The sequence below is a fragment of the Candoia aspera genome, chromosome 1 (genome assembly GCF_035149785.1).
Source record: "Candoia aspera isolate rCanAsp1 chromosome 1, rCanAsp1.hap2, whole genome shotgun sequence".
Classification (NCBI taxonomy): Eukaryota; Metazoa; Chordata; class Lepidosauria; order Squamata; family Boidae; genus Candoia; species Candoia aspera.
The window spans coordinates 273,137,773-273,150,121 of NC_086153.1; the positions used below are offsets into that span (position 1 = coordinate 273,137,773).

At 39.5% G+C, this 12,349-nt stretch overlaps 1 protein-coding gene across 12 annotated transcripts in view; it reads right to left on the reverse strand.

Moving 5' to 3' along the window:
• CELF1 (CUGBP Elav-like family member 1) overlaps positions 1 to 12,302 on the reverse strand; it is a 48,656-nt gene extending 36,354 nt beyond the window's left edge. For 7 of the 12 annotated variants that reach the window (XM_063289756.1, XM_063289755.1, XM_063289750.1 and 4 more), the window contains exon 1: positions 2,007 to 2,098. The gene's annotated coding sequence lies outside the window, so the exon portion shown is untranslated. Of the gene's footprint in view, positions 1 to 2,006; positions 2,105 to 12,178 lie in introns of those variants that run through there. The other 5 variants (XM_063289748.1, XM_063289746.1, XM_063289757.1 and 2 more) reach the window with 4 other exon arrangements.
• Between the last annotated feature and the right edge of the window lie 47 nt (positions 12,303 to 12,349).

A 12,349-nucleotide genomic window follows, 5' to 3' on the forward strand; every position in this document is an offset into this window, starting at 1 on the left:
CTGCTTAGCGACGGCAATCCCTGCATTCCCAGTTGCTGTTGTTAACTGAATCCCATAGTTGTTAGGCGAGGCAACTTCCTGCCAGCTTCCCACAACCAAAGTCAGTGGGGAAGAAACTTGTTCATAATTCAATTGTTCATCAGAAACAATCAAATTAATCAGGATTTAGACATGTTCATTTCTATGTATACACACAAAAAGTCTTATGCCTAATCCTTGTCCTCGAAATTGAGATTTTTTAAAAAAATCTAATGCCCATCAAAGAATCACTCTTCTTGTTCATTTCTGGGTCTCTGAAAGGCCCAATCACTTTTTCTGTACTCTCTTAATTTGTTTCCATCCATCCTTCTGGTCACTTACAGGATAGCTTTGTACTCAGGTTGGTGTTCATACACCATGCATATATGAATTTGAGGTTATTGCACATTTTTTGATTGGGCAAAGCTGGTAAATCTTGTATCTCTTTCCACTCCTCTCCCATATGACCTGCACAGCAACGTTCCTACTGATCTTCTAAGGTCTTTCTTTTCCTTACCACTATCACACCCTTTACTGGAAACACTTCTGCCCAGAACATGCATTTCAATCCAAATACAGACCACCCAAGACTATCTGCTCTATACCCAGAACAGCTTGTGCATGACATGTTTTGGCAGCCATAACAGAAAAATATGAAAAGTAGAGTAAATGGCATTGATATAAACTAGCTTTTAACTATGTTTCCTTTTCTTTTTTTGATCTTGAGCCTTTAATTTTTTTGGCTTAGTAATTCTTACTCATTTCAGGGCTTTGCATAATGTTGCTTATTTTGAAAGAGAATAGGAAAATGGATTGTCTATTTTTTAAACACTTATCAGAATTGATCCCTGGTTCTTCCATTAACATAATTTACTCTCCCTTAAAAACATGCAACCTATGAATTCCTACTTTCATGCAGACCCACAACCTAGCTGCTATCAATCATATGTTCTGACATATATTTTAGCCTTCTCATTCATAATTAAATACACATCTTCACTTCCCTGCATGTAATTATCAATTCCACTCCACAAGATCAGACCACTTTTATTATATATCTATTACATTTTTTTAATTTATTTTGGTTTCATATATCTGGATGTAATGGTATGTGGGACAGACTTTGGGAGATGCTGCCTAGGGAACGGTCAGATAAGAGAAAGCATAGCTAGCAGCTGGATAGCGGGTGGGGCACGAGGCTCAGAAGGGACCCTCCCTAGTTTTTTTGGGCTGTAAAGGAGACAGTGGGAGAATTGTACTTTGAGACTTGCTAGATTCTGTTAATGTAGCTTTACAGTAAAATAGAATTAGCTTATCTGGTCATGTTTCCTGTCTGGTCTACCTTGTAAGGCTGACACTGGCTTCCTTCCTTTTTCTTTCTTTATTAATCCATGTCCTTTTCCATTTATTTTTCTTACATTCCAAGTCTCAATCTTCCATATGCATGGCCATTACCAGACAGGGCAACAGTTCTTACCCACCTATTATAGCTTTGGTCAATCAAGACTTTCTCATAATACATTTTACTGAGACAAAGAACATGTAGCCCTCTAAATTATTTGTCGTATTCATGCTACATACAGCACTCTCTGAAAATATTAAAAACAATACCACTTGTTGCACATTTTGGCTAGTATGCCATATAGTTATACTTCAAATATGCTCACATTATTTTATTCAAGATAGAATTACTAATCTAGAAACTGCCTTGAAAGCCAATATACTGCTGCCCGTATGCTACTAAGAGGTATAGGATACATAAGTTTTAATAAAACATATAAAACTATTTAATAGAAGGATTACAGCCTTTCATACTCAGAATGTATCTGTTCTGACTGTATGCTGCTTGCCAGCTTGCAGGCTCAGTCATACAACATACATCCCCGCATGTGACACATGGCTCTTAATCATGTGCAGAGCCACATTACCTGAGCCTCTCCCTCTGCTATAAACACAAAAGGTTGATCCTTGTACAATGAAGAACTCACCAGAAGTCTGTGGACTGTGGCTGGAAAAGAGCAAGGTTTTCCATCTCTTCATCAGTCTCTGAGTAATAGTTTGTAATTTGCTAGAAGCTGGAAACCGAGGAAACTGAGGTAGAGATACATTTGCTTCAGAAACCTGCTATTTCTGTGGTAAATAGTAAAGGTGTCTAGCCAGGAATTTGTGTCGGGTTTTTTATTTCTATTTTTTTTCCCATGGTGCTGGATATCACAACTGCATACAGGCTATGATATTTGGAGGTTTATTTCACCTTTTATCTATACTTCAGGCTGACTGCGTGAAGAGAGATAGATAGGTATGAATTTCTTGCGATCTTTAACAATAATTTGAAACCTTGCCAGTCTCTTTATGGAAACATTGGGCATAGAGCCCTCCATTTTTAACAGAAAAGCATGATATTGTGGTCTAACCAGAACACTATTTTATTTTGAATTTTTATTTTTTAACAATTTGCCAGTTTTTGTATAAACTGATCTGGGCAGCTTGGCAATTTATTTCAGCAATGAATATTTACATCTTACTACTTAAAGTTAAAATGTTTTTTGTTTTGTTTATATTTTATTTTTCCTTTAAAAGGTTTAATTTTGCTCATGCTTTGTAAAATTGGCTTAGCTCACAAAGGTCAGTAGGAAAGGGTGAATCCTGTCCCCATGCCTCTATCCTACATAGTGAAGAAGTGGCACTAATGAAATTATTTTAATTTTTGCATTTTGACTTTTTAATTGCCAGAATGATAGCACAGGGCATGAACGTCCTATCTTTCTCACACACTGGGTTTAGGAGGTGGATAGGTGGTGGCAACAGGGACTATCAAGCTGTTGTCCCAAAGCAGGAAATAAGACAAGGCTACAAAGACACAGAGGTCTTCCTGAAGGGTCCTCAAGCCATCTTCCCTGCAGATTTCACCATCTGCCACAGTATCTGAAAAGGTTTAAATTTACAAACTTTAAAACGTTTTTTAGGATTTCAAACAGAAGGGGATGTAGCTCAATGATAAAGCACAGACTATGATTGCAGAAGGTCCCAGATTTAATCCCAGGCATCTTTAAATAGCAATATAAAAGATCCTGCCTGAAAGATGGAAAGTGTCTGCCAATCAATGTCAACAAAAATGGGCTAGATGGACCATTAACCTGACCCCATATTAAAAGCAGCATAAATTTTTAAGTTAAATTCAGCCTACAATAGCAATGTTGCTTGTTCAGGTAATTTGTTTGTAACCCGCCTTTTCTGCAGGAGCTCAGAACAGTATGTACGTATGTACGTACGTACGTATGTATTTAATATTGCCACCCATCTCCCCCAACAGGGGACTCTGGGCAGTTTACAATAAAAGGTAATAAAAACATATAAACCTAAAATCACAATCTAGGAATATAAATAGATATAGATAGATTACATGCTATTCCCTCTGCCCATTTTGCCCCCGACAATGAAACCCTATAGGCAAGTTGGGCTGAGAGGGACTGACTCACTCAAAGCTACCCACAGACCAAAGCTACCTTGGCTGTGCGTAAACCTGAATCTCACTTTCCCCAGTCCTAATTCAACTCCTTAATCATTACATCACACTGGTTCTCTGAAAATTGATACAAGGCTTAAAAGTACAGCACCTACAACTTTTTGTCCAAGACCTCTGGCACCCCAGAAACAAGTCTCCTAACTTTCTGTTTAATCAAGGACAAAGTGAACCAAATTAAGCCATGTATATGGTCATCTCCATGGATAAAGATGTTTCTTCTAACAGTTTAAGAGCATGGTAAACCATGCCAATGCAATCCTGCATTTTCGCCTTTGTAATTTATAGCAAGATTAATCAATCGGTGAGCCTTTTTCTATGACAGTAGAAATTTTATTTGGGCTCTACCAAATATTAAACCTAGTGATTGAGAGAACAACAGATGAAGGTAAGTGCAAACTGATATTACCCGAAGCACATCTTAACTTCATACCTATAAAGATGGGATCTGAACTAGCTATAATTACTACTGAGATTGTAGGGCAGAAGTACGCAATGTGTTTTAGACACTCCTTGGTATCAGTAAAGCTCCCTTCCCTATGTGATATTAATCTCTTTACATTATAATTTCAAAACACTCTATGCAAATTACTGCCTATAGCACAGTAATGGGCAGTGTGTAGCACTGAAGATAAATAACTAATTGCCAATTTGGGATGATGCATTTTTTTTAATTCATTCTCTCTTCACCAAAATAAGGGTGTATTAAACTTCTGTAGCACTAGACTGTTTTGATTTAGCCATTTGAAAAGAAAGTGTTCAGTGACCTGCTTTGTTTAGCTTAGCAGCTCTTCGGTGAATAGATAACCCCTGGTTAGCTTGAGTGTCAACAACATGCCTTCAAAATTTCAAATGCATTCACTGACCCAAAGCAACTGCCTATCACATGCTTCTCCAAATCATGCATGGCCTTCTTGCGATGCTCTAGAAGGCTTCTGAGGCCTTCTGAAACATCATGAGAAGGCACCGCACGACTTGGAGAAGGGCAGGTGCAGTCTTCTTGCGAGTTTTCAGAAGCCCTCAGAAGCCTTCCAGAGCATTGCAAGAAGGCCACATGTGATTTGGACAAGGGTGTGGGAAGAAGACCTGGCATGGCCAGCAGCTGCCTCACATAGGGCCAGGCCGGGCATGCCTCGTCAGCAGCAGGAGGAGGAAGATGGCAAAGGTCAGCTGGGGGTGGCAGGGCTGGCAGAACTCAGGGTGACAGGGGCAGCTGGGGCTTTGCGCTGAGGCCCTGGCCATGGCATAGGGCTTGAGGCAGCAATCCTTGCCAACACCAGCGGCGCTGGGGCTGAAGTAGAGGCCGGGGGTGGGGAGCAGCAGGCTGAGACTGCTGAAGGCCCTCAGCCTCTACTTTAGCCCCAGAGCCACTGCCGCTGAGGAGTGCTGCTGTGCAGGGCAGCCAAAAGGGCAGATATGGGGGGGGGGGGGGAAGATAAGCAGATGGGGGAGTTGAAGTGCCCCTACAGTCTTAAGTGTGGGGAGGCTGCCAAACACCCAAATTTTGATCATGTGACTGCAGGGGTGCTGCAAGGGCTGTAACTTTGGGAACCGGGCATAAGTACCATTCATTCAGCATTGCTGTAACTTCGAATGGTCACTGAATGAATGATCGTTAATTGAGGACTACCTGCAATGGAAAGGAAAGCACTGCTGTGTGACAAAAAGAACATGGGTATCACTTTGCACTCTGCCTAGAAAGCAGAAGCAGCAGCATCCATTTCTCTTGCTGTTTCTGCAGCTACAAAATCCAATTAAAAACAAAGTTGACTACCTCCTCTAAATGTGAATGTGTGAAAGAACTCAGAGGAAAGCTGTTCTCAGATTGAAACAAAATTTGGCTGTTTCAACCAGCACTGTTTCCAGAATCCTGGCTGTTCTGAGTGCTATGATATGGCTGTTGTTTTACAGTTCATTATTGATTTTCTTCCTCCCTTTCAAAATGTTTCCATTTGTTGTTTGCTGAGCCTGGGTAGGGTAGGATAATGAATCTCCAAAATGCCTTGTAATGCAAATTCATGCAATATAAATTAAAAGAGCTACATTGCATTTTGAAAATGTTGAGAATTAAAATCTAGCCTAGCATGCTCAGTGAAAGAAAAGTTCAGTTTACATAACCAATAAACACCAAATACCAAACACAGGTGTAGGACAGCAGAATGAAAGAGTCACTTGTTGAGATGGGCAGCTATAGAAATTAAATAACTAAATAAAAAATTAAGCTCACCCGTATTCCAAATTCAATTCAAAGGAGATAGGCTTCTGAAATGTTCAAACAGGACATACAAGGCCCTGTCTAGATGCAATATCAGTAACATACAAACATGGAATAAGATGACTGACGAATTCCAGGAAACTGCCTTCACTAGCCCGTAATAGCAATATGACAAGAATTGCTGAGGCACTAGATAGTTTAATGATGGTGCCATGGGGATTTTATCTTCCAGGACAAAGGAAAAAAAAATAAGCAAAGGAGCCAGATATTAAGAAAAGCTTGGCATACACTAACAAGAAACAGCTATTTAGTAATACATTTATGATAAACTACTTAGGGATAGCATCAATAGTGATCTGAGAAAAAACATTTAACAAAATTAAAATAGAGGGGTATCTGCTATGCCGCTGCTTCAAAATGCTGCATAGTATATGCCACAATAATTGGTTCCTTCTTTGCTTTCCAAAGGGTTGGTTCTGCTCTGGAAAAAGTAGAAGCAAATGACCATGAAAATGAGTGAAGCAGAAGCCGACAGAATTACACAGTTTGGTAAGCCTAGAATTTGTGTTTTAAAGAAAAGTTTTAAACTAGAGATTGAAAAACTGGCCATCGCAGAATCTCTCATTACTGGCCATGCTGGCCACACTGCTGGAAGATGAAACTCAGGAGTATCTAAAGGGTCATACATCACCCACTTTCTTTTAAACTGATAGAGTTAGGACATTTTTAGCACGTGAGACTCAACTGAGACCAAACATTTAAGGAACCAGGATAACTTCTCATGACAACAGTAGATAACTTAAATCAAGCAAGATCTGCTCAGATAGTTGTAAGTATAAATGGAATGGAATGAACTATGTCTGGAGAAAGAAATACCAAGATACCATCAGTAATCTCATCTAGATACCTGAGAAAATAATAAAAGAAACTTCACGTTAGTTTAATTTTTAACAAAAAACAGTTCCAATTCTGTAGCATTTGTTACAGTTCCAAAAATATATATAAAGGACAAGTGTATATGGAAAGGACCAGATTCTACATGCTTTAATGTCTGCCAGGGACATTATGCGCTCTGTGGTATCACATTTTACACAGGACAAAGATCCTTTCGTGAACCTACCAATCAGCTTTCATTCCAAGCATACATATTGGATTACCCCTATCTTTGCATCCAGAGCTACACATGACAGCAGGCAAGAAATGACCAAGCCTCAGGCTGCAAAGGCAAACATTGGATCAACCTGGGTTAAATGAATTTGAAATGCCAATTTGCAGTACAAAGCATTATAAACACCTATTTCTGACATGCACATACACAGTAATGTAGCAAAAATTAAAGAAAACATTTCTACTCACTTAAAAAGCAGACAGCTATTGCTTATTCTATGAATTATACTACAGTCTATAAATCTTGCAAGATAGTAACTTTCCCATTATGGCCTCTCTTGGCTTCAAAAACTCATAAACATTTGCATTTAGATTTGGGGTAAGCAATAGCATTACTATATTTGGCATTATATGAATAAAAAATAAGCATATGTATTTTAAACCTCTAAAAATATAAGGTTGTAGAGAGCACTTTAACCTCCCTGCATTCTAACTGTGTAACACACAATATAATATCAATGAACAGCAGCAGTGAACTGAAAATACCATTTGATATGTAAAATACCATTTGATATTTAGCCACCCAGAGTCCCTCTTTTGGGGGAGATGGGCGTTAACAAAATTAGAATAAATAAATAAATAATAAAATAATAAATATATGGCATATTTGTGCATATGCACATCTATCATTTGGATTCTAAATTATACATTCAAGCCAAAGTATCTACAGTTTTAAGATTTTGGAAATGCTTATTAAAAGAAAAAGCATAAAAGAGAAACAGACAAAGTACTCTCCAAATACTGCTCTGGAGTAAGTATCTGTTACTTTTTTCAGATACAATCTATCTGACTCAGAATAACAGTATAGCTTTTGGAACTTATGCTAAATTCTTTTGGGGTAAGGAGTATGTCTTCTAAAGTTCAATTCATAAAATCTTTTATTTATAATTCCAAAGATGAATTTGTCTGATTTTGATTTTAAAAGATTGTAGCCAATAATATCAGTCTGTTAATGCAAACTTTGTTGTTCAGAAAAATACCATTCTCAATTCTATACAAATATCAAATCCAATATGATTTTCTTGGGCAAGTTTTTACATAACTGTGTCCGTGTCCACACACTGCAATAAACCATAATGCAGTTTGATTTCTGCTGTATGAATACAACCAGTGTCATTTTTCAACATGCTGTTACCAAGATATCCTGACATTCAAGTCTCAGTTGGCAGCCATTTGGTATGATTTGGAACTAGATTATAAAAACTAATAAGCACCTGTGTGTTCCCAAACATACATCTTTTTGGCTAGAACCAGGAAGAAGCGTCTGTGCTTAGACAGGCTTGCCCATTCTTTCCCAGTTTTCTGCCACTCGCAAAAATCAGCAAGTATTCAGACTATTAAAAGTTGGTTTAATCTCATCCTGTCACATTGCTTGCCCTTTCTGGGTATTTTTAGTGTTGAAGTTAGACTGGTTGATCATTTTTTTTATAATATGATGCTGTTTTAAACATGGTGCTTTTTAGTTGCTGTTTCCCATCAAAGTTATAATCAGTAAAATCAATAGTATAAAAAAGTATGTTCTTAGCCACCTTGGATATTTTAATACTTTTGGGATAGATACGCTAAATATTACACATTTGACCAAAAGTTCTAACATTTTGAATTTATTATTTCGAACTGGATGGTGAACTTGAAATATTTCCTTAGCCTGTGCCACTAGGTCAACTTGATGGCCAGGAAGACAAGTTTGGCTGGGTTCCACTTCTACATTGCATGGGGGGTTTGGTAGCTGGCTTAGCATACAATATGAACTCAGCTACTGTTTATGGCTCAGTATCTCATAAAATTAACGTGGACACTATAATTGCTTAATAAACTAAGGCTAAGCATAGCACACTGTGATGTATGAACCCAGCTACTTCCTTCTACTAGAGTGTTCCAAAAACACTTTTGTTAAGACAAAATTAAATCAGAATATATTCCAATCTTCTCTGAGATACTGAGACAGAGAAAGAAAAAGTATTAATGAATTCCTTCTGAAGACTTCAGTGCTCAATGTACTGACCAAGACCGTCAACAAGGAATGATAAACTATGAATCTTCAAAGCAATACTGCTGATATTAAAAAGAAAAGCTTAAGAGTTGCACTGTTAAAAATGTATCAGAACTTAGTCATTAGAGCAGCTCAGATATTAACCATGTTTATCATGATGGACTTGACCAACAGCAAACCCGTCTTTTTTTGCTTGTCTCCTCTGTCAGCATGATTCTGAGGAAATTAGTTTTTGCCGTCTATTTCCAAAAACTGAACTTTAAGTATGGTTTCTTAAGTTTCATAGTTAAGAATCTGAAACTGGCTTGTTACATGCAAACTATAGTTTTGGGATCTGAACTATCTGACAAACTGTAATTAATTAAATTAAAGCTTCACAGCCACACTAGTGAGTAAGAGAAGAAATGAGTCCTAGAGTCCTCCTGTTTTAGTTGAGAAGCGAGCAACCCATGGATCACGTGAGACTCCCAGGCCCCTTTTTTGTGACTCCTAAATTGGTCAACAAATTGCTAGTAAGTGTGGCATATCTTCTACTAAAAAAACACGAAATGCAAGGCTCTGCAAAATAGTTATAGTAAAAAGCTGCAACAGTTTTTTATCAACAGAAACCTGCAAATTAATTAATATTTGGTGGAAAAACTTAAGCCCTCTAGAAAAGAATTAGAGAAGAGAAAGTTACACCATCTCAATGTAACGTATTATAGTAAAATACTAGCAAAATGCTTTATGATTTGAGAGCAGAAAAAGGTTCCTACAAAGAAATAATTGTACCCTATTCAGGAAAACTGATACCTTGATTTAGATTTTTAAAAAGCAATTAATGTAGTGTTTAAAAAATCCAATCAGAGTTCTGGTTTTAACCTACAAAGGCCTAAATGGTTCACTGTTGAGCCAAGGTATTTTTAAGACTACTTCCTCCCAAATGAGTCTACCTATAATCTATGTTCCTCAGGGGCTGTGCTATATTTATTTATAGGGACACCCATCTCACCAATGCAACTCAGAGCAACTAACAAGAATTAAAACACAACATATATTTTAAAAAATTAAAAAATACCATTCTTAACCAACCCAACGACATGGCTCCAGAAAACACCATTCGCCAATAACATCAGCTCAATTACTCTCCTGGCCCTTGTGCCTGGGAAAACAGTCAGCTCTTCAAGGCTTTCCAAAAAGCATGGAGAGTCCAGGCCAGCCAAACCCTGGACAGTTTGGTGCTCCAGAGGGCAGGTGCAGCTATGGAAAAAGCATGTTCCCTGGGTCCCACTAGACAGCAATCCCTAATAGATGGGACCCAGAGGTATGCCCCTCCTGCCTAACCTAATGGATGGTTGGAAACTATGGGAGTAAGGTGGCCATGTAGGGCTTCATATGTAACTAGCACCTTGAATTGCACCTGGAAGCAAACTAGAAGCCAGTGCAGCTTGCAGAGCAAAGGTATTACATGGGCATAGAGATACACCCATAATTGTCTACACTGCTGCCTTCTGCACCAAATGAAGTTTCTGGATTCTGGGATATGTCCCAGAATTATAAAAGGCTAAATGAAAACTCCCTTCCAATATACCTACTGACAAAACATTCCTTTGGGACGTCAAGTTGGTTTTATTCCTAAGGACAAATAAAAACCGAATGGTTTTACTGGGGCTTGATAACATTCAACAGTTTTCAACATTGAAATAACATCTGGTTTTTCTTTTAATCTGTAACTGCACTTTATTACAGTCAACATAAGACAAGGAGATGTCAATATATAATATTTAATTGCTATAAATATTAAGTCCTTATATGTGACAAAATGTATTCCAAAAGTATTTGAAATATTATTCAATTTATGCAAATTCTAATAAACTGTAAATAGTACAAGATTACATAAAACTGTGCAGAGTATGGTATGTCCATAGCACCTTCTCTTCTACATCAAGATAAAGTATTCTAGCAAGTTGCTTCAACCAGTGGAAAAGTACAAGGGAATATGAGACCAAGAAACACGTTGGTGCATTAAATATTCTCTTGAACAAAAGTATTTCAAGGACATACATCTTTCTTACTGTAATCATAAAGTAATTAGCCCATCATCTGAATACTGTACCAGATCAAAATAAACAGGTTATTCATGGCCTTTATTTTAACATCTCTGGGGTATTTGGGGTGTTTTGTGTTTTTCCTTTCAGACATTCAGGACTTCTTTCATGATTTTTACCCATTTTTATCGTTTTTAGTGGCCTTATTTTACCAGGCAAGCTGCCCAGAGTTTTCTGGAATCTGGCAGCCTCTAAATGTAATTAAATAAGCAAACATGACCTTTTCTTTTCTTTAAAAAAAAGGGTTCCTCTTGCACTTGTTTCTTAGCGTTTCCTCATCTGTCTCATACTTAAGTGACTGTATTCTGTTCTGACTACTCTGTCGCTCAAAGCAGAGGATCCCATTGCTTGTATCACCCTAGTCTGACCGAGCCAAATTCCCAGGGGAGAACCCGAAGGTTTCTATTATAAATCAACGCGAAGTTTCACGGGAGCCGGGAAATCGTCATTTCCACCGTACCACGTGCCCAACCTCCAAGGGATTCCGACCTCCTCCTCTTGCACCCATCCGGGCTCTATGCAAAGGCTAGGAATACATCTCTCCATTCCATCACTATTCAGGGTCATTTTACCAAAACCAACTGCCAAGAGATCCCTTACCGCCGCGGGGTAGGGAGACTGAACTGCTTTACAGTGAAGGAGAGCTTTCTAACGGGAGAGAAGAAATCCTGCGCGTCAAGTCCTACAGCGGCACCAACAGACGAGCCCCGCCCCCTACCCCTGGGATGGCGACGACGCAAACTTGCAATGCCCCGAATCCCTGCGATGCGTCCCTCCCCCGGAGACAGCCCAGCCCACCCGACAGAGCGCCTGGCTTGGCGTTTGTTTCACCACAACCATAAGATGAGAAAGCAGCCTTCCCTCGGGCGCTCCCTATGCCCTTCTCCTCCTAGCGGGCTTGGGACACACACGAACTAGGTACAAGGAGAGCACCCCGCGCAGCTAGGCGGGTGGGCGTCGTTTTTAAAGCCCCGACGCTTAGATCGTGGTGGGGAGAAAGGGGCAAGTTACCAGCTGCTCCCCCCACTACTCCCAACCCCCACCCCGGCAAGGGAAAGCCAAGCCAAGCGGTTCTGATAGTAGCGAGGCCCAACTAAAGAGAAAGAAGAAGAGTATTCTTAAACGGAGAGGACCAGTCACATAAGCCACCCACATTGTGGACCGAGCGCACTCACCGTCGGCTGCGCGCTGTCCCTTCCCTGCCCTTCCTGGGCTCCTCCTGGCGGCCACCGCCCTCGCCTGCCCCAGGGGATCCGCCCGCGCTCGCTCGCCTCCCTCCGCCTCAGGCCGGTTTCGCAAGATGGCGGCACTTCCGGGAGAGACCATCGAGAAGCTGGAGAGACGAG